Raw genomic sequence first — 21,821 nt, 5'->3', positions numbered from 1 at the left:
CCCCAATATGATGCCGTGGGACTAATCCAGCCGCAGCACTAATCCTGTCATTATAATACTCCCATTAGTGCTGCTGCAATGCAAATAATCACGGGAAAATAGAATAATAACGGGAAGGAGGCCCCTGACTCAGGAGAAGAAGCAGAGTAGAGTAGTATTATGGGACCACCGTCAGCAACGACCTGTTGACGGAATATACTTGCATGCACACGCCCCGTCAGCAGTGTAGTTAAGCAAGGTCTGTCGTCATCCTATGCTTTTCGAATGTAGTTCTTCAACATGCGGTAGCAATCCCTGTTGAGGAAAGGGCGCGCATGTCGTACGTCTTGGAATGCTGGTCTTCACGCATGGCACAAAAACAAGACACACAAAGAGGCAGCCAAAACGGACACAGAAACAGGCATCTTATTTGGCGTCTCGGCCGGCCACCCTGCTGACTATCGCCGCGCCTATCCCATCGTTTTGTTAACGCAATTCACTGCAACATTATTTCAATAACCCGGAACCAACGTTACCCTTTTTTTCCATTAAAATTAAGCAAATGAGATATGAGGTTTCGCTTCCGGAGTTGTGCTGGCTCTGAATGTCGGATCACCGATCCGTCTTCGGGTGGTGAAACTATTTGATGAGCTGGAGGTGGCGCCACATGGTTCGGGCACGTGGTACAGGCGGGCCCTTCCTATATGGACAGTCATTAAACCTTCTTAAATATATGAAACAAATTAGAAAATATTTAGAAATATTGCAACACAAAAGACATAAATTCTGATTTTAACGACAATAAGTAATTAACTAAAATTATTGCACAAAATATCAACTACAATGTACCCACACGAACCTTGTATCAATACATGCATTATGATGCCCAAATTGGTAACAAAACACATTTGGCACCGAGGAAGAGGACGAGGAAGAGGAAGAGGACGAGGACGAGGAAGAGGACGAGGAAGAGGAAGAGGACGAGGAAGAGGAAGAGGACGAGGAAGAGGAAGAGGACGAGGACGAGAAAGAGGAAGAGGAAGAGGAAGAGAAAGAAGAAGCACTAGTAGAAAATCTCTCATCAGTACCGGTTCCAGAGGGGCTTTAGTACCGGTTGAGCAACCGGTATTAATTATCCGGCACTAAAGCCCCCCCCCTTTCGTACCGGTTGCTTACGAACCGGTATAAAAGGCCCTCCACGTGGGCCCCCCGGAGAGCTCAGGGCCAAGGAGCTTTGGTACCGGTTGGTAATACGAACCGGTACCAAAGGTTCCCACCCGCGGCAGGGAATTTTCCCAAATCTCTGCCGCGGCAGAGAATTGGTTTTTTAGGGTTTTTGGAGGGGTTTAGGGATATCGGTTTGTTTCATATCGCGTTGATGCACCAGAAACGCGTTTGGGTTTAGGTAGTACATGAAGATCAAGATGATGCATAACAAGTTGGTGCATATAATATAACACACATGTTATTGCATAAGATCGCAAATTAAGTAGCACTATGCATGAAGATCGATCTTCATGCATAGTGGTACTCTCCGAGGCGTACTCTATATATGTCTATTACATGTAGCATAGTGGTACTCTTCGAGTCAACTATATATGTAACATGTACATCTTCATTCATAGTGGTACTCTGCGAGTGGTGGTATGACGTCCCGAAGGAAAAATCCCGCCAATTCCTCGCCTATTGCTATGAAGCGGTCATCGATTGAGAGCTTGTTCCGCTTTCTTGCCAACTATAAAAGAATAAGATACAAATGAATACATGAAACAACTATTACTGAAACTCAGCACAACTTATGATAACAAAACAAATTTGTGAAGATTGTTTTTGTACCTCTTTATTTCTTTCATTATTCGTTCTCTCGCTGACAATTCTGCGGATGCACTCGCAAATGAAGAATCCACAGAGATCGGTCCCCGGAGGTTGTTGCGGGCATTTCTTTACAAGAATATAATTCAATCAAACAATAGTCAAGTATGATAATTAAAAGGTGTGTGGACCTAGGTAGTACTACTTACTTTCGCACGCCATCGCAGCTTCGGTGTCCATTCACGGGACGTATCTTCCTTGATGAAAGTTTGCCATACGCTGCTCGACAAAAGAAAATGCATAAAAGAGTCATCAATTAGTTCAAAGCAGGAAATTAACGAAACAAACCGATAAGAATTAAAATTACCTTCTGAGCATTAAAAAACAAGACACGTATAGTTCCGATTTTTTGCTTAGTGAGTCCAAGACTTCAACTTCTCCAATTTCCAAATTGATGACGAGAAGAATAAAGTGAAACCTACGCACGTTTCAATATGTAGTGTCATATATATAAGGCATTAGTTAAAATTTTGACATACGGTGAGCAAAATATAATGTGTTATAAGACAATAAGACTCACTCGAAGTTGTAAGGCCAAAGTATTAGCTTTTTGTCACGTTGTCGCTTCAAAAACCTTAGCAAAGTCTGCGGTGTATCCTTGTTATAGAGGGGATTCTCTATGGTTTTAACATGCATTGTGTGCGGGTCAATGAACCCAATGTCTGTGATATCGTCCCTTTTGCATTCGAGCATCTTCGATCTGAATAATATAGTGCACAAAAGATTATAATCTGCAGACAATGAACGACTTCTCAAATTAAATAAATAAATCACTTACAGACAATAGCAACTGATGATTGATTTGTCGAGGGCCCGGAGATTGTATAACTGAAAGAGTTCGGCGAAGTCAACGTTCACACAGTACTCCTGGAAGTAGTGCTCTTCCCTAACTCGCACCATGATAGTCTCGATCCCTTCCTTTGAGGCCTTAAGGTACCACGAATGCAAGTTACGCATACATGTTGGTACCTTCCTGAGATTCTCGACCAAATCTTTCCCTTGAACAAACTGATATGCTCGTTCAGCGAAGGCGTAATCAGTTGCGTCTTGTCGAGAACTTTGAACGGTCTTCCCGTCAAACACCTTGAGAGGGGCGACCGATTGAACGGGTTGTTGTCCGAGCTGGTAGACACTGTGTATCCCTTTTATCTCCCTGATACCCGATTGAACGGGTTTTGTCGCCTCGATCATCTTGTCATACGACCTTTCAATAGAACGCGCATAGTCAGATGGTGGCGATGGTACAGGGTCATATAGATTGTCAACGGTACGCACAACTTTCACCGGATCTAGTGTCTTCTCGAAAGGTATCTCTGGCACTTTCGGTGCAAACCATTTCTTCAACTCGGCCTTAACGGCCTCCGCGTTTTCCTCTGGAGTTTTTTCCCAAGGTAACTTCTCAGTAGGTGGCAGTTGTTTCTCCTTTCTAGCTTTCTTCCTAGGCGGCGTACCGTTCCGCTTAACGGAAGCTGTCTTACGTCGCGGAGGATCTCGAGATGGTGGACTCACGCTGGGGTCCCTCTCAGGTAGGTGTGGACTTGGCTGCTCACCAGGACTGCCACCAGGAGGAGTCGATGGCATTTGCTGCTCATGTGTAGGAGTCGGTGGCCTTTGCAAAAAGACGACGTACTTCTTCGGCCATAGGGCGAAACCGTGCTTGACATCGGCCAGTGTCCTCTCATCTTCACCTCTAGGAATATCAAGCTCCACTTTTTCAAAACCCGAAACAACTTCATCCACCCCGACACGAACACAGCCAGGTGGAATGGGCATATGATGGTGCATTGCTCCATCTTCACTTGGGTACACATAGCCGACCGCCACCTTAACAGACGCGGTCCTGATTAACATATGTAGCTCGCAATATGTCTTCTCCGTGACATAATCCACGGGGTAGCTTCCTCCACATCCGTCAAGATGCGAGGAACCGACACTGCTTCTTCGCTGAGATGGGGCAGCATCGGCTTGTGGATCCTGTAGAAACAGCGGCTGATCAGGTGCCCTCTCGATTTCTCTCAAGAGCCTCCACCCTAGTTAACAATTCCGTTACAATGTCGGCGTCCTTCTTCTTCTTTCGCGAACGGCTTCTATAAGTGTCGGCGCTGTCCGGCCACGCTTCCTTCATGGTGAGACCTGGGCGAGCTCGTACCCGTCCAACATGTTCAGGTTCCCGTAGCGAGTGTCAGCTCGTCATTCTCTCGATCGGGAATGTACTCTCCCTTTCGACCTTTTCAATTGCATCTACAAGCTTCGGTACAATTGCCTCAATTTTTTCCTTCCATTTTCCCTTCGCAACGATCAGCCCCTGTCTTTGGGTCCAACCCTGCCCCATGAGCGAACAACCGTAACTTGGACCGTTCGGGCCGGTCCCATGTCTCAGGAGTGATTCCATGATCAATCGCTTTATTCTCAAACGCTGTCCACTTCGGAATGGCACTCTTGTAGCCACCTGACCCCAAATGATGCGGAAGTTTCTTCTTTGCAGCATTTTCGGTATTTTTCTTCGATCGGGACACAAAAGTAGACGATTTCTTATAATCCTTAAATGCGGCCCAGTGAATCTTTTATCTTCACTAGATTATCATCGATACTGGATCTTCATTCTTATATTTGTCCCATAAATTTTTCTTGAAGGTCTGGAATTGTATGGCCATCTTCTTCAATGTCCATTCCTTGACTTTATTCTTCTGGCCTTCCGTCATGTCTTCCGGTAGGCTGAACTTTGTCAGTAGCGTGTCCCAAAGAAATTTTTTCATCGTGTCGTTGACATAACTAGCACCACTCTCCGGGTTCTTCGGCTTATGCCACTCTTGAATGCTGATCGGTACATGGTCCCTAACAATAACTCCGGATTGACTTGTAAATTTGCGGCAAAACTCCTTGGGCTGCACTGGTTCACCATTATCCTTGAATGCCGTGAGGGCTAACCTGCCCTCGCCCTTTAGCACCCGCGTCGGGCCTCGTTTTGATCTAACAGACTTGCTCGATGATCCAGAAGGCTAAAAGAAAAAATTATTCGTTAATAAGCGCAATACAAATAAATGAATGCATCTAGGGATGAACATATAGACTAATTGATACATAGATATACACCTCGCCGGAGTTTGTGATGGACACTTCGTTGTCTCTTCTAATTTGTTCAGACTCAAGTCCCTCGCCGAAATCATTCAGAAAGTCTTGGAACTCGTTGTCATCTCCATCGTCGGGTTCCGGACCACGGGCACTCTCATAGATCAATTTCTGCACCGCTTCTTCCCCCTCCTCATCTCGGACGAAGGTGCCGTCCTCCATACCTCAATGTCACTGCAAAATTAAGAAAGCAATTAGAAAACAATTCAAATGAAGAAAACAATAACCCTAACCCTAACACTCGGCGCTACTCGTCTCGCTCTTCTCTCTTTTTCTCGACCCTAACCCTAACACTCGGCGCACTCTTCTCTCTATGTCGCAGTGGCACCGCCACGTACTCGGCACCACTACGGACCCTAACCCTAACACTCGGCGCTCCTCCTCTCGCTCTTCTCTCTTTTTCTCGACCCTAACAGTGAGAAACACCTTTTTTCAGTGAAGCAAGAGGTAGTAGCAAACATTTTTAGTCTTCACATTATACGATGAAGAGAATTAGATATATCCAACATAAAAAAGCAGAGCTATATTGACACGAAATGCCTTGTTTTACCTACCATATCAACGTCTTTATCCAGGTTATAATTCAAATGAGAAGTAAGAGTAACTTGCCGGTGCATAACATCTAGGTATAGAAGAGTTGACAGTGATTAGGTGTGTAAAAAAGAAAAACCTGAATGGCGATGTGATTACTGAAGATTGAAGAAAACAAGAAATGACCTTCTGTCCACCAACACCACCGACCGGAGCTCACAATTGTTAAAGCTGTATACAACCAAGCCAAAGATAGCCACATGTTATTGCGATGATGAAATCAACCATGGTGTGAACATTTTAAGGTATGTACTGTTTATACTAGCCTATGGTTCCAAGTTTCGATGGTTACATATTGCAACTATTGTGCTCTCACAGCAATAGAAGTTTGCACTATATGGTGTGTGTTGCGCTCCCGCACGCGGCACGCCTGCTGCTGAGGCCTCGACCGTGACTTTCCACGTACGCACGCGACGCCAAGATTGACCCGGCCAGGTTATGCACCGGCAATGGCGTCGAAGCCTAAGCCCAAACATCGCGCACCCTAAGGGCGTGGGCATGCGCAGCAGCGTTGGCGCGAGCGTGGCGACGGCGTCTGGGCGTCTGCGGAGCAGCGTCGGCGGGGCGGCGTCGGCCTACGCATTTCATCGAACACCCTAAGGGCGTGGGCATGCAGCAGCGTTGGCGCGAGCGTGGCGACGGCGTCTGGGCGTCTGCGGATCAGCGTCGGCGGGGCGGCGTCGCGGGCGGCGTCTGCGGGGCGGCGTCGGAGGGGCGGCGTCGGCGAGGACGTCGAGAGGCGGCGTCGGTGAGGTCGCGGCGAGGCGTGCGCATGAGCGGGGAGGGAAAGAAGGGCCGGGCCGAGGACTTGCCTGCGGCGCCGGGGAGCGGGCGGCGGCCGACGGCGAGGCTGCGACGGCGAGGCTGCGACGGCGTGGTCTCTGCGAGGCTGCGACGGCGCGGCGTGGTCTCTGCGTGGCGCGCGCGCGGAGAAGGATTTGGGGGAAATTGCCCCGCGCCTAAGTCATAACTAGGGTGAAGACCCTTTGGTACCGGTTGGTACCACCAACCGGTACGAAAGGCCTTTCGTACCGGTTGGTGATACCAACCGGTACCAAATGTATTTTTTTGTTTTCTTTTTCTTTTGCTGTTTTCTTTTCTTTTGCTGTTTTCTTTTCTGTTTCTTTTTCTTTTCTTTTTCTTTTCTGTTTCTTTTCTTTTTCTATTTTTTATTTTCTATTTCTTATTTACTGTTTCTTTTTCTTTTCTTTTCTTTTTTCCTTTATGTTCATTTTTCTATTTCGTTTTCTATTTCTTATTTACTGTTTCTTTTTCTTTTTCTTTTCTTTTTTTTTTCTTTTCTGTTTCTTTTTCTTTTCTTTTCTTTTCTATTTCTTATTTTCTATTTCTTTTTCTATTTCTTATTTTCTATTTCTATTTCTTATTTTCTGTTTCTTTTTCTTTTTCTTTTCTGTTTCTTTTTCTTTTTCCTTTATGTTCATTTTCGCGTGGGAAAATTTCCCGCCACGACGCCGCGCGTGGGAGAAAAAAGGCGGGAAAGAAAGGGCCGGAATAAATTTTTATTACGATTGAACTCGAATTAAAAGTACATAGCTTAACTGAAAATTAAAGATACAGCCAGATTCTACTGTTGGAGTCATTCAGTCATACTCGTGCCTAGCCCTGTAGTAGTCGCCACTGTAGTCGTCATAGTCGTCGTCATCATCGTCGCTGGCATCGGGGTCACGGTACTCGAACGTCGGCGGGTGAGCACGCGTGGGCTGGGACTGAGGGTAGCGCAGGCGGGGGCCACGGTAGGCCATGATGCCCTGGAGAGTTCGGCCACGCCACCACAGCCGACGGCCGGCCTCGTTGAAGTTCAAAGGAGGCGGGCCGCCTTCCTCGTGCCTGGCAAGCGCCCTCTCACGCCGATTGATGAAGAAGCTTTCCCAAGTCGGGCTGTAGTCGGGATGCCACTGGGGATTCCTCCGCTGCTCTGGCGTGAGCTCGAAGTAGTAGTGGTTCGTGATGGCCATCTCGCGCGCCACACCTAGAGGGACTGGAGGGACCGGTACGCCTCCGACGCTTAGGAACCAGCCGGTCGGGACGCGGTAGCCCGGCGGGCAGGGGTAGTTCGAGGCGCAAAGCGCCTCCGCCTCCCGGGGGGTTAGAGATACGATGGAAGCCATGGGAGAGAATGATGAGTTTTGCAGATATGAGTCTAGATGTGATATGTAAATGGAGGCCAAGCCTACATATATATAGTGAAAAAATGGCGGGAAGACAGAGGCGGGAACCGGTGGAAAGCGTGGGAAGAAAATAGGCGGGAAACCTTTAGTACCGGCTGGTGGGTGCAACCGGTACTAAAGGTGGTTTTTCTGTCATGTAACAAAACTGTCGGTGGGATAAGGATGCGTGGGTAACCTTTAGTACCGGTTCGTTTCTGCAACCGGTACTAAAGCTGTCGGCAGGATAAGGACGCCCTGCTCGATGAGATAAAGTATGTAGCGCACGACGCCCTGTCGGTGGGATAAGGACGCGTGGGTAACCTTTAGTACCGGTTGGTGGGTGCAACCGGTACTAAAGCTGTCGGTAGGATAAGGACGCCCTGCTCGATGAGATAAAGTATGTAGCGCACGACGCCCTGTCGGTGGGATAAGGACGCGTGGGTAACCTTTAGTACCGGTTGGTGGGTGCAACCGGTACTAAAGCTGTCGGCAGGATAAGGACGCCCTGCTCGATGAGATAAAGTATGTAGCGCACGACACCCTGTCGGTGGGATAAGGACGCGTGGGTAACCTTTAGTACCGGTTCGTGTCTGCAACCGGTACTAAACTGTCGGCAGGATAAGGACGCTCTGCCTATAAAAGGAGCATCGATACACCATGGGAAGCAGCTCAACAAGCCAACATGGATGGAGAGTTTCATCACCATGGATGGAGGAAAGGGTTGGGAAATCTCCCGTGGCGGAACTTGTCGAAGATGCCCTTGGTGCACACGCCCTATGGCATCTTCGGAAGTTCCGCCTCGGAAAAATTTCCCTGCAAGCCCGTGGAAGACTCCATCTCCTCTAACAATGTTGGGGAAAGGGTTGGGAAATCTCCCGTGGCGGAACTTGTCGAAGATGCCCTTGGTGCACACGCCATATGGCATCTTCGGAAGTTCCGCCTCGGAATTTTTTTCCTGCAAGCCCGTGGAAGACTCCATCTCCTCTAACAATGTTGCGGAAAGGGTTGGGAAATCTCCTGTGGCGGAACTTCTCGAATATGCCCTTGGTGCACATGCCCTATATATGGCATATTCGGAAGTTCTGCCTCGGAAAAATTTCCCTGCAAGCCCGTGACTTAACTAGTAAAATAAGCCAACCATCTCCATTGTTAATATCTTACATACAGTAACATCATTACACAAAAGTGATTTCCATATTGAGATACACAAGTTATGATCCCTATATGTAGCTACCTAGTCTTCTGAGTTTTCTTCGCCCGTTTCCCTTTCTTCTTACTGCGACGCAACCATGGACAATCTTCATTGTTTAAGATGATGCTTGGGTCAATTTTTACCTTGAAGGGTGGAATATCGTCAAACTTATTATAATCTTCTGACATGTCTGTCTTGTCCTCTACTCCCACGATGTTTCTTTTTCATGAAAGAACTATGTGCCGCTTTGGCTCATCGTATGATGTGTCCTCTTGCCTTTATTTTCTTTTTTTCGGTTTGCTAGACATATCCTTCACATAAAAAACCTGAGCCACTTCACTGGCTAGGACGAATGGTTCGGTGTCGTACCCTAGATTCTTGAAATCCACTGTAGTCATTCCGTACTGCGGGTCTACCATGCCCGTCTTTCAGGTTGAACCATTTACACCGGAACAAAGGGACCTTGAAATTAGGTCCATAGTCAAGTTCCCATATCTCCTCTATGTACCCATAATATGTGACCTTGTTCCCATTGCCATCTTCTGCATCAAAGCGGACACCACTGTTTTGGTTGGTGCTCTTTTTGTCTTGGGCGAAAGTGTAAACTGTGTTCCCATTAATCTCGTACCCTTGAAAAGTCGATATAGTAGAAGATGGTTGCTTGGCCAACAAGTACAGCTGCTCGTCATCGGTGACATTCATGAGACGTGTTTGCAACCAACCGCCGAAAGTCTTCATGTGTTCTCCATCAATCCAATCTTCACGTTGCTCCGGGTATTTAGAGCGTAAGATCTCCTTGTGTTCCTCTTTGAACGGAGCCACCAAGATGGAATTATGTAGAAGCGTGTAGTGTGCTTGAGTGAAAGAATGTCCGTCCATACACGTTGCTGATTTCTTTCCTAGCGTGCCTTTTCCACGCAGTCTCCCCTCATAGCGCGATTCAGGAACACCGATCGGCTTAAGGTCAGGAATAAAGTCAACACAAAACTCAATGACCTCCTCTGTTCCATAGCCCTTTGGAGATGCTTCCTTCTGGCCTAGCACGGTTATGAACATACTTCTTTAAGACTCCCATGAATCTCTCAAAGGGGAACATGTTGTGTAGAAATACAGGACCGAGAACGCCAATCTCTTCGACCAGGTGAACTAGGAGATGTGTCATAATATTGAAGAAGGATGGTGGGAACACCAACTCGAAGCTGACTAGACATTGGACCACATCCTTCTATAAATTTTGTAGAGTAAGTGGATTGATCACCTTCTGAGAAATTGCATTGAGGAACGCACATAGCTTCACAATGGGTACTCGAACATTTTCCGGCAGAAGCCCCCTCAATGCAACCGGAAGTAATTGTGTCATAATCACGTGGCAGTCATGAGACTTTAGGTTTTGAAACTTTTTCTCCGACATGTTTATTATTCCCTTTATATTCGACGAGAAGCCAGACGGGACCTTGATGCTACTCAGACTTCAAAAAAGATCTCCTTCTCCTCTTTGGTAAGAGCATAGCTGGCAGGACCTTGATACTTCTCTGGATTCAGGTTGTTTCCTTCGTGGATACTTTGCTGGTCCTGCCGTGCATCCGGTGTATCTTTTGTCTTCCCATACACGCCCAAGAAGTTTAGCAGGTTCACGCAAAGATTTTTCATCACGTGCATCACGTCGATTGCAGAGTGAACCTCTAAGAATTTCCAGTAGGGTAGCTCCCAAAATATCGACTTCTTCTTCCACATGGGTACGTGTCCGTCAACATCATGCGGAACAGATTGTCCGCCGGGACCCTTTCCAAAGATCACTTTTAAATCCTTGACCATATCATATATAACTTCCCCATTAGGGCGGGTAGGCTTCGTTCGGTTATCTGCCTCACCTCCGAAATGCTTTCCTCTCTTTCTTACGTGATGTTGTTTTGGAAGAAATCGACGATGCCCTGTACACATTCTTGTTTCCCAAATAATTACTATCAGTCTCACCTAAACAGTGTGTGCATGCATTGTATCCCTTGTTTGACTGCCCTGAAATGTTACCAAGAGCAGGCCAATCATTGATGGTTACAAATAACAACGCTCGTAGGTTAAATTCCTTTTGTTCGTGCTCATCCCACACAGGAACACCTTCGTCACGCCACAACTCTAAAAGTTCTTCAACCAATGGCCTCAGGTACACATCAATGTCGTTGCCGGGTTGCTTCGGGCCCTGGATGAGCACTGGCATCATAATGAACTTCCGCTTCATGCACAACCAAGGAGGAAGGTTATAGATACATAGAGTCACTAGCCAGGTGCTATGACTGGAGCTCTGCTCCCCGAAAGGATTAAAGCCATCTGTACTTAGACCAAATTTTAAGTTCCTTGCGTCATCTGAAAATGACTTGAACTCTCTGTCGATTTTTCTCCACTGCGACCCGTCAGCGGGGTGTCTCAGCATCACATCTTTCTTACGGTCCTCTTTGTGCCATCGCAACAACTTGGCATGCTCTTTGTTCTGGAACAAACATTTCAACCGTGGTATTATAGGAGCATACCACATCACCTTCGCAGGAACCCTCTTCCTGGGGGTGGACTCACCCTCAACATCGCCAGGGTCATCTCGCCTGATCTTATACCTCAATGCACTACATACCGGGCATGCATTCAAATTCTCGTACTCCCCGCGGTAGAGGATGCAGTCATTGATGCATGCATGTATCTTCTGCACCTCTAATCCTAGAGGGCAGACAACCTTCTTTGCTTCGTACGTGCTAGAGGGCAACACCTTCTCCCCTGGAAGCATCTTCTTTATTATTTTCAGCAACTTTTCAAATCCCTTGTCAGAAGTACCATTCTCTGCCTTCCACTGCAGCAATTCCAGCGTGGTACCTAGCTTTTTCTGACCATTTTCGCAATTTGGGTACAACAGTTTGTTGTGATCCTCTAACATTTTCTCCAACTTCAACCTCTCCTTTTCATTTCCGCAGTTCATCTTCGCATCAAGAATGGTCCGACCCAAATCTTCATCCGGGTCATCAAAAATCGGCTCATCGAAAATGGGCTCTTCTTCAGCTTCGTCTTCCCCCATTCTACTACCACCGTCTTCAGTGAATAAGGGATAGTTGTCACTATCCTCTTCTTCTTCGTTATCTTCCAATATAACCCCTCTTTCTCCGTGCTTGGTCCAACAATTATAGCTGGGCATGAAACCATTCTCCAGCAGGTGGACGTGAAGGGTCTTCGAGGTAGAGTAATCCTTCATATTCTTACAGAAACTACATGGACAATACATGAAACCATTCGACCGCCTGTTTGCCTCAGCCACGTTGAGAAAATAATGCATGCCAGTAATGAACTCGGGATGGCACCGGTCACCGTACATCCATTGTCGACTCATCTGCATTTTATATGTATATCAAAAATCATTAAAATCACAACATCATGGATATATGAGTGACCAACTTAATTAATATTCAAGTTCATCACATAAAACTAATTGTTTTTTATAAAAGAAGAGGGGCTCACCGAGGTGGTACCGTGCCGGTTAGGGGACGACGCCGGCGATCGACAATGTAAGGACGGGGATGATACTAATTAAAACCTACAAAACATACCATAATTTCAGCTCAAATTGCATATAAAAAAATAAAATCACTAACTTAGGCATTTCATCGAACACCTTGCTTGCACTACAAAAATAGTACGAGTTAAAACTACCAAAGAACTGAGCTAAATTAGGAACGCCGGAAGGAAGGATGATATTGCTAACCCTTGGATAGATGTATGCCGTTAATCTTGTTAAAATGGTGGAGAAAAATAAAGATTATTGGAGTGTGAGAGGTGGAGAAAAATTTAGAGTGTGAGGAAGAAGAGAAAAATGAGAGCCATGGGGCTCGGGAAGGGATCTGGGCGATTTGATATAGCTGGGTACCCTTTGGTACCGGTTCGTGTTACGAACCGGTACCAAAGGTCCAGCCCGGGCCCCACCACACGTCTGAATTTTGGCCGAAGACCTTTCGTACCGGTTCCTAACACGAACCGGTACGAAAGCTCCTCACGAACCGGTACCAAATCTCCTCGCCCGCCAGAGCCTTGAACCGGTGCAGATGACCCCATTGGTACCGGTTCGTAAGGGAACCGGTACCAATGGCTTAGATGGATGAGAGGTTTTCTACTAGTGAAGAGAAGCAGGCGGTTCAACGTGAATTACAGCAGGCGCAGGGGTTGCTCCTACGCGGCGGTTCGGCGCTCCATTCCGGCGGTTGGCGGATTGATCGGCGCGGTTGCCACTTCGGCGGTTGACATCGGCACACTTGTTGTGCTTTAATTCAAGGCCGATCGAGCCAGAGTCACTGCCAGGCGAGCCCGTGGGGAAAGCGAGCGGACGCTAGGCGCGACCGCGCAGCGTCCGCGGAGACGCAAACGTGCCGCACATTGCGCCGCGTTTGCGTCGCTGCGGACGCCCGGACACGATGCGTCGCCTCGCTGAAGCATGGTGCAGACGCATTTCCGATTGCGCAGACGCAAACGGTCGCACAACGTTCGTTTGCGTCGCCGTTGGAGATGCCCTTAGGTATACTTTGCCAAGGCCATGATTATGCATCTTGCTTTTCCCCGTTCAGATTTGCTCTTCTGTTTCTAGCCGAGAAAGTACTCGTGTATTTTTTTGGGACGAGGGCTACCACTCCATCACAATATGATGCGGTAGTATGGTTGTCATTTTGGTTTTTTTTTTTTTTTTTTTTTAGATTTGCATCGGTTCATGGCAATCCGGCATGGACAATTCTTTTGATACCAAAACGACAACCATTGCACGGTCACGGTTGAAACCAAAATGCATAACCATCCATACCGTAGTATTTTTGTCATTTTGGTTTGTTTTTGCAGATTTGTATCGGTTCACGGCAAATCTGGCATGGACAAGGGATGGATGTTTCCTAAATTCTTTTGATACGATAACAACAACCAAAGCACGGTCACGGCAGAAACCAAAATGCATTAACCAACTATACCGTAGTATGGTTGTCGTTTTGATATCAAAATAATTTACAAGTGCTCCGGCTTCTTAGTTGTGCTCACTTTTTTCTATTTGATAACTTTTTGCTCACTTTTCCATATATGTCTAAATTTTTGCTTTCAGATTTTCCTCACTTTTGCTTCCGAATAGTTGCTCACTTCGAAAGCTAAATAAGCGAGTGGAAAAAAGTGAGTAGTGTTAACGAAGGAGGGGTATAGAATTAATAATCTCAATAATTTAGAAAAGATCCATCCCTTGTCCAGGCTTTGCTGGAACCAAAATAACAACCACGCTATGGTCAAGGTTGCTTTTTTTTTTTTTGCAAAGTTTTCAACGTCCCGGTGAAAGCACACCCAGACGCAAACGGACGCGCGGACAAAATATGTCTGCAGGGTGAAGCAAACGGACGCTCGCGATCACTTTTTGACGTCTGAAATGTGTCGCCCCGTTGGAGATGCTCTCCAACGCGGCGATCGAAACGGACACGCTGGACCGTCCGTTTGGACCGTTTGGGTGGCCGCGCGGACACGCGGATGGAGCCCCGCATCCGCGTGTCTGTTTGGGTCGCGCGTTGCGCCCAACTCGGCAGATTTGGGTCGCGGCGCCATATAGTTGCTATTTGCCTCTAAATTCACTATAAAAAATCATAAAAAATATAAATAAGTTTAAATGCTCAATATTTATTACATAAGTTTATTGTCCATGTATTCAATGAAAAAGTATTATTCAAATAAAATGTAAAAACAATATAAATGCACTAGGCTTCAGGATTTCCTTCATTTTTGTTTGCAACATTGTTGCCAACATGATGCGACATGTGCTCGACAAAATCAGCCTGGAGCTGGTTGTGTACAGCTAGATCTTGAATTTCGTGGTGCACATGGAGGATATCCTCGAATGATGCCGGACCACCTTGAGGAGTAACCAACTCTCCCTGGCCATCCCACTCATTATCAAACAGTGAATCATCCCGTTCTACCTCAACAATCATGTTATGCATGATTACACAAGCGGTCATCACCTCCCACATAGTTTGCACACTCCATGCTCTAGCAGGGTGTCTGACGATAGCCCAACAAGCTTGGAGGATGCCAAACGCCCGCTCGACATCTTTCCGGGCTGCATCTTGCTCTTTGGCAAACCTTGCCTCCTGCTCTGAGTTGGGTTTTCGGATTGTCTTCACGAGTGTAGTCCAAGGTGGATAGATACCAGCAGCAAGATAGTACCCCTTGTTGTAGTAGTGGCCATTGATCTCAAAATCCACATCAGGGGACTGACCGTACGCTATCCTATCAAACACCGGAGAGCGCTGCAGCACATTGATGTCATTGTGCGAGCTAGCCATTCCGAAGAATGAGTGCCAAATCCATATGTCATGTGAAGCAACAACTTCAAGAATCATTGTGCACCCCTCAGAATGGCCGCTATACGCTCCCAGCCATCCAAAGAGGCAGTTCTTCCACTCCCAGTTAGGGTTGAAAACGGAACGGAAACGGATGGAAATATGTCTTATCGTTTTTGTTTCCGCCTATCTTGACAGAATCGAAAACGAAATCGGAAACCCTGGAAACGAATATAGAAACGAAAATCACCGGAGATGAATATGGAGTGGATACGGGACGGATACGTTAAGAAAATGAATATTTGTCACAATAAAATGGCGGCATATTACTTTGGTCTATATACCGGTATAACGAAGTAGGCAATAAGACAAGGAATATCACTCAACTTCAACAAGCGGTAATTGAACATAAAGTACTACCTCCGTCACTAAAAGGGTGTCTCAACTTTGTCCAAATTTGGATGTATCTAGACCCAATTTAGTATCTAGATACATCCAAAATTTGACAAAGTTAAGACATCCTTTTAGTAACGGAGGGAGTAACAGACATAGTTAAACACTTAGACAAGCGTAAGTTCACATAAATATTTTTGCGTCGACACTAAGACTGTTCGTGGGCAGTCGCTTGGCCGCCTGATCGCTCGTCTTGTAGGAAGAAGCCGCGATCGCTGCGGTCGCTTGGGAGTTGGGACTAGGTCTTGTGGAATCGTCCCAAATAGAGATGAGTCGTCGGGACTGTAGGCGGCTGTCTATAATTAGTAGGTGGCCTGCAGGCCTAGTTTCATGTGTAAATGTAGGCCTACCAAGAAAATGGGCCTCTCTAGGTTACATTTGCGGAAACTTTTCATATTTGTTTATCCAGAATTTCCTTTGCCGTTTTCGTTTCCGTCGGAAACAGCTCCCTCGTTTTCATTTCCGTTTCCTTTTATGATTCTTCTGTTTCCTTTCGTTTTCTGCAAAATGCCATTTCCTTTTTCCTTTTTTGCTCTCCTGATAAGGGGTGGCCCGATCTTCTCAGTAAGCAACGGTGGTGATGATGATCACGGGGTGATTGCAGCGGAGGTAACTTGGATGAAGTGGATGATAACTTGTATGACGCAACGAGATCTCTCGATTGGTCTCTGTCGCCAATGCAACAGCTCTCAACCCTGCAAGATATTCGCAACTCCACACACTTGCGCACGTAGCCACCGACCATGAAGCGGTAAGTTGCAACCGTCTAATTCCCAATGGAACAACAGATTACACAAGACTTTTCAGATCTACACAATATCAAGCAATATGGTGTAGGAAATTCAATAGTTTTGCAGAGCGAACAACTAAGAACTAGGGTTTATCTTAAACGTGGTCTAAAGCAGCTAGGGGGCGTCCTGGGCACTTATATAGGCGTCCGGGACGACCTCAGGTCGAAAAGATACAAGAATAACCGACCCAGAATAGATCTGGTAGAGACAGACTCGGACACGGCCGGTCTGGGGGCCGGTCGACCGGGCCTGGGACCGGGCTGGCCGGTTCAAACCGGGCCAGGGACCGGGTTGCAACCGGGTGCGGGAATTTGTCGCGTAGTAACGCTCCCGGTTGGCATCAGTGTGGCGCCCGGTTGGCTCCGGGGTGGATCCGGCCTGCCGCCCGGTTGGACCGGGCCAGGGACCGGGCGCGCCGGCGTGGCGGACGGTCTGACCGGGTGCTGGGCCGGCCTGGACTTCGTCTTCTCCTCTCGCGCATGCCTCCCTCTCCTCCCTCGCGCATCCATGAGATATCTTCATGTCCAGCTCCTTGTCCAACTCCACGTCCATCTTCACGTCGAGCTGCTCCTCTCCTCCTCGTGCGATGCTTGTATCCTCTTCATACATGATGATTGCTTGTGACGGTAAAGCACACGTCCGTTGGGAACCCCAAGAGGAAGGTATGATTGAAAGAACATCTCTCACATTATGTTTTGTGTGTTTGATGTCAATATATAAGATACACTAATGTTTGTTTAAGTGGTGCAGAGATTACATAGATATTTAATCTTGTGTGTTGGTTTTGATCGACTGTCAAAAGAAATCAGAAAAGTTGGCCAGGGCCGGATATTGTTGAAATATCTGGCCCCTTGGTTTTGGCTAAGTCTTCGAGGAAATGCGGCTCAGTATGGGGGCCGGACATTTGCCCGGATAATGTCCCGGTATTGTACCAGGGCCGGATTATCCGGGTCGGATATTTTGGAAATATCCGGCCCCCCCATTTTTGGCTAAGGACTGGAAGAAATGTGGCTCAGTACATGGGCCGGACTTTTGGCCGGGCATTGTCCTGGTTTTGTCCCGAAGACCGGATTATCCGGGGGGGCGGATTATCCGGCCCTTACTTAGGCCGGATTATCCAGGGCCCCGGAAGCAGCAACGGCTCCATTTCGAGAGGGGGTATAAATACCCCCCTTCTCCTACCTTGGTTGCTTGCTCAATCATTATACAAGAAATCTGCCAAGCCACCTCCATTAGAGCCACCTCAAGAAAGTCAAGATTTGCAAGATCTCCTTCCTCCCCCAACCAAAGCTCTTGATCTTTGGAGATTCGAAGGAGAAGACACCGATCTACATCCTCACCGAAGCGTTCTTCATTTCCCCCTCTCTTGTTTGAGGGATCTCATGCTAGTGTTCCTATTTGGTTCCCTAGTTGATTTGTGTTGATGTATTGTTGTTGATTGTTGTGTTGTAACAGATTTGGGAGCCTCCAATTTGGTTGTGGATGTGTGCCCCAAGAACCTTGTAAAGGCCCGGTTTCCGCCTCGAGGAAATCCCTTAGTGGAAGTGGGATAGGCCTTCGTGGCGTTGCTCACCGGAGATCTGAGTGAAGCCTTCGTGGCTGTTGGTTTGGCTTTCGTAGCAACCACACTCCTCCAAACGTAGACGTGCCTTCTTGCAAAGGAAGGGAACTACGGGAATCATCTCCATGTCATCGCGTGCTCCACTCTCGGTTACCTCTATCCTATTCTCTATATATTGCTTAGATATATCTTGCTTAGTTGTTAGCCTTGTCATATAGGTAAATTCACTTAGTTGCATATCTAGAGAATTTACCCTTTGTGTCAAGCCTAAATTGAAAAAGAACTAAAAATTGGTTAGCACCTATTCACCCCCCCCCCCTCTAGGTGCGGCATACGATCCTTTCAATGATGCGTACAACAGCGAGTTTTCCCTCAGTAAGAAACCAAGGTTATCGAACCAGTAGGAGATGAAGATCACGTGAAGGTTGTTGGTGAAGGAGTGTAGTGCGGCGCAACACCAGGGATTCCGGTGCCAACGTGAAACATGCACAACACAATCAAAATACTTTGCCCCAACTTAACAGTAAGGTTGTCAATCTCACCGGCTTGCTGAGAACAAAGGAGTAAACGTATGGTCTGGAAAATGATGTTTGCTTGCAGAAAATGATGTTTCTCTTGAGGAGAGGCTAGAAACTCTTGAAGAACCTCAAGATAAAATTAACAAGCTCACAAAAGCTAGAGATCTTGCTAGGGCTAAGTCTAAAGTGCTTAAAAAGGAAAAGGCCCAATTTGGTGTTGATCATGAGAAACTTGTGAAGGATCTAGATGAACTAGACAAGGCTCACAAAGCCTTGAAGAGTGAATACTCTCTCCTCTCCGAGTCTTATGAGCAACTTCAAATTAGGCTTGCTTCATATGACATACCTAGTACCTCTACTCCTTCATGTGATCATGCAAATATAATTGAGGAAAATGCTAGGTTGAAAGATGAACTTGCTAGGACCTCCTCTCCCCAAAGTAAACTTTCCTTGGATGATCTTTTGAGTAAGCAAAGGTCAAACAATGGGAAGGAGGGACTCGGTTTTAATACCAAGGCTAAAAAGGCAAACAAGAAAAAGACCAAGCCCGCACATGAGAAAGCTAATGGTGAAACCCGAAAGGGCAACACCATTAATGATGATGGTGCGGGAATAGATAACCCTCACTATGTTCTCTTTAAAGATTATTATGGTGATGTCTATGCTAAATATGTTGGTCCATATGATGGTTATGTTGCTTGGTCTATTTGGGTTCCAAAGACCCTTGTTGCTAACAAAAGAGGACCCATTGAAAAATGGGTACCTAAATCCAAGAATTGATCTCATGTAGGACTATGCCGCCGGAGGTTCAAAATGGGTACTTGATAGTGGATGTACAAGTCATATGACCGGCGGCAAGAACCTCGTCAAGGAGTTGAGGCCTAACATAAATGATATCACCGTCTCCTTTGGCGATAATTCTACATCCGAGGTATTGGGTTTTGGCAAGGTTGTGGTTGCACACAACATTACTCTTGTGGATGTCATGCTTGTCAAAACCCTTGGTTACAATTTGCTTTCCGTTTTCGCCCTTGGCAAGATGGGTTTCGCCGTCTTTATTGATAATGATATTGTGGTCCTCTTGTGGAGCAAGACTCTAAAAGTCGCATTCGTTGGGTACCGCGAACACAACTTGTATGTGGTGGACTTTTCGGGGGCCACCACGTCAAGTGCGTTGTGCCTATTCGGAAAGGCGGACGTGGGTTGGTTGTGGCATCGCCGCCTAGCCCATGTCAACATGAGAACTTTGCAAAGTCTTCACAAGGGGAACCATATTGTGGGACTAATGGAAAATGTGTCTTTTGCCAAAGATCGTGTTTGTAGGGCTTGTGTTGAAGGCAAAATGCATGACTCTCCGCATCCAAGCAAGACCATCATCTCTTCCAAGAGGATCTTGGAGCTCCTTCATGTGGATCTCTTTGGTCCCGTTACTCATGCAAGTCTTGGTGCGAAGAAACATTGCTTGGTGATTGTCGATGACTACTCAAGATACACTTGGGTCTACTTTCTCAAGACGAAAGATGAGACTCAACAAGTATTCATTGACTTTGCTACCGAGGTGCAACGCCAACACAACCTCCTCATTATGGCAATAAGAAGTGACAACGGCTCCGAGTTCAAGAACTACACACTCAATGATTTTCTTAGTGATGAGGGGATTCGTCATCAATATTCCGCTGCTTACACCCCTCAACAAAATGGTGTTGCGGAGAGGAAGAACCGGACTCTTATGGATATGGCAAGGTCTATGATGGCAGAGTATAAATCCCGCTATAACTTTTGGGCCGAAGCCATCTCAACCGCTTGTCACTCCTCCAACCGGCTCTATCTCCGCAAGGGCTTGAACAAGACTCCATATGAAATACTCACCGGGAACAAGCCTAATATCTCATACTTCAAGGTGTTCGGGTGTAAGTGTTTCTACAAAATCAAAGGGGTTCGTTTGTCTAAATTTGCTCCTAAAGCTTTGGAGGGTATATTTGTTGGTTACGGTGCCGAATCTCACACTTATAGAATCTTTGATGTATCCTCCGGGATTATCATTGAATCTTGTAGTGTGAAGTTCGAAGAAAATGATGGCTCCCAAGTGGGGCAAGTTGATGTTTGTGCAGGTGATGAAATACCTCAAGATGCCATAGTAAGAATGGGTGTGGGATTTTTCCGCCCCATTGAGGGACACGGTGTGGCGTCTCGGGAAGAACTATGCTCTACCACGGTGGAGCCCTCATCTTCTCAACATCAACAAACCTTACCTAGTGAAGCAAATGATGCACCAACCCAAGAACAAGAACAAGACCCTTCCTCATTTGTGCAAGATCAAGGACAAGATCAAGGTCAAGATCAACCAATCATTCATAATGGCTCCAATGAGGATCCAACCAACTCTTGCCCTTCTCCGAACTTTGTTCAAGATCAAGCACATGAGATTGAGCAACCCCAAGCAATTGAGGAAGCTCAAGTTCAAGGTCAAGACGGGGACCCAAATGATCAAGTTGATCAAGTGACACCTCCAAGGCCAAGAAGAACCAAGGAGGAGATCGAGGCCCGTCGTTTAGCAAGAAGAGAAAGGACCCTTGAAATTCGTGGACACACTCATGACAAGGTCCTTGGTGATGTTCATGCAAAAGTCTCCACAAGAAGGCAATTGGCTAACTTTAGCAATCATCATGCTTATATCTCCGTAGTGGAACCCAAGAAAGTATTTGAAGCCCTTGAAGATTCGGATTGGGTGGAAGCTATGCATGAGGAGCTCAACAACTTCAAGCGCAACAAAGTGTGGACCTTAGTAGAGAAGCCAAAGGAGTGCCGCAATGTTATAGGCACTAAATGGATTTTCAAGAACAAGCAAGATGAGTTTGGAAATATTGTGAGGAACAAGGCAAGATTGGTGGCCCAAGGTTTCTCTCAAGTTGAAGGAATTGACTTTGGAGAGACCTATGCTCCCGTGGCTCGTCTTGAGTCCATCCGTATCCTTCTTGCTTATGCATCGCATCATAACTTTAAATTACAACAAATGGATGTGAAAAGTGCATTTCTTAATGGTCCTTTGCATGAAGAGGTTTATGTTAAGCAACCCCCGGGGTTCGAGGATCTCAACTTTCCTAACCATGTCTACAAGCTTGATAAAGCACTTTATGGTCTCAAACAAGCTCCTAGAGCTTGGTACGAGCACCTTAAGGAATTGTTGGTAGACCGTGGGTTTGATGTTGGGCTAATCGACCCCACTCTTTTTACTAAG

The 21,821-nt window shown here is 46.6% G+C and overlaps 1 long non-coding RNA gene across 1 annotated transcript; it reads right to left on the bottom strand.

The window, feature by feature from the left end:
- Positions 1 to 2,003: 2,003 nt before the first annotated feature.
- Positions 2,004 to 3,057, bottom strand: LOC139834130 (uncharacterized). The gene is made up of 4 exons (XR_011749508.1): positions 2,630 to 3,057; positions 2,372 to 2,551; positions 2,159 to 2,269; positions 2,004 to 2,070 (listed from the first exon to the last, which is right to left on the bottom strand). It is a non-coding gene; the product is annotated as an uncharacterized lncRNA (long non-coding RNA).
- Between the last annotated feature and the right edge of the window lie 18,764 nt (positions 3,058 to 21,821).

Source organism: Lolium perenne, chromosome 7, assembly GCF_019359855.2.
Source record: "Lolium perenne isolate Kyuss_39 chromosome 7, Kyuss_2.0, whole genome shotgun sequence".
Lineage (NCBI taxonomy): Eukaryota > Viridiplantae > Streptophyta > Magnoliopsida > Poales > Poaceae > Lolium > Lolium perenne.
The sequence above is the reverse complement of the archived record's forward strand: the minus strand, read 5'-3'. Positions and strand labels throughout refer to the sequence as shown.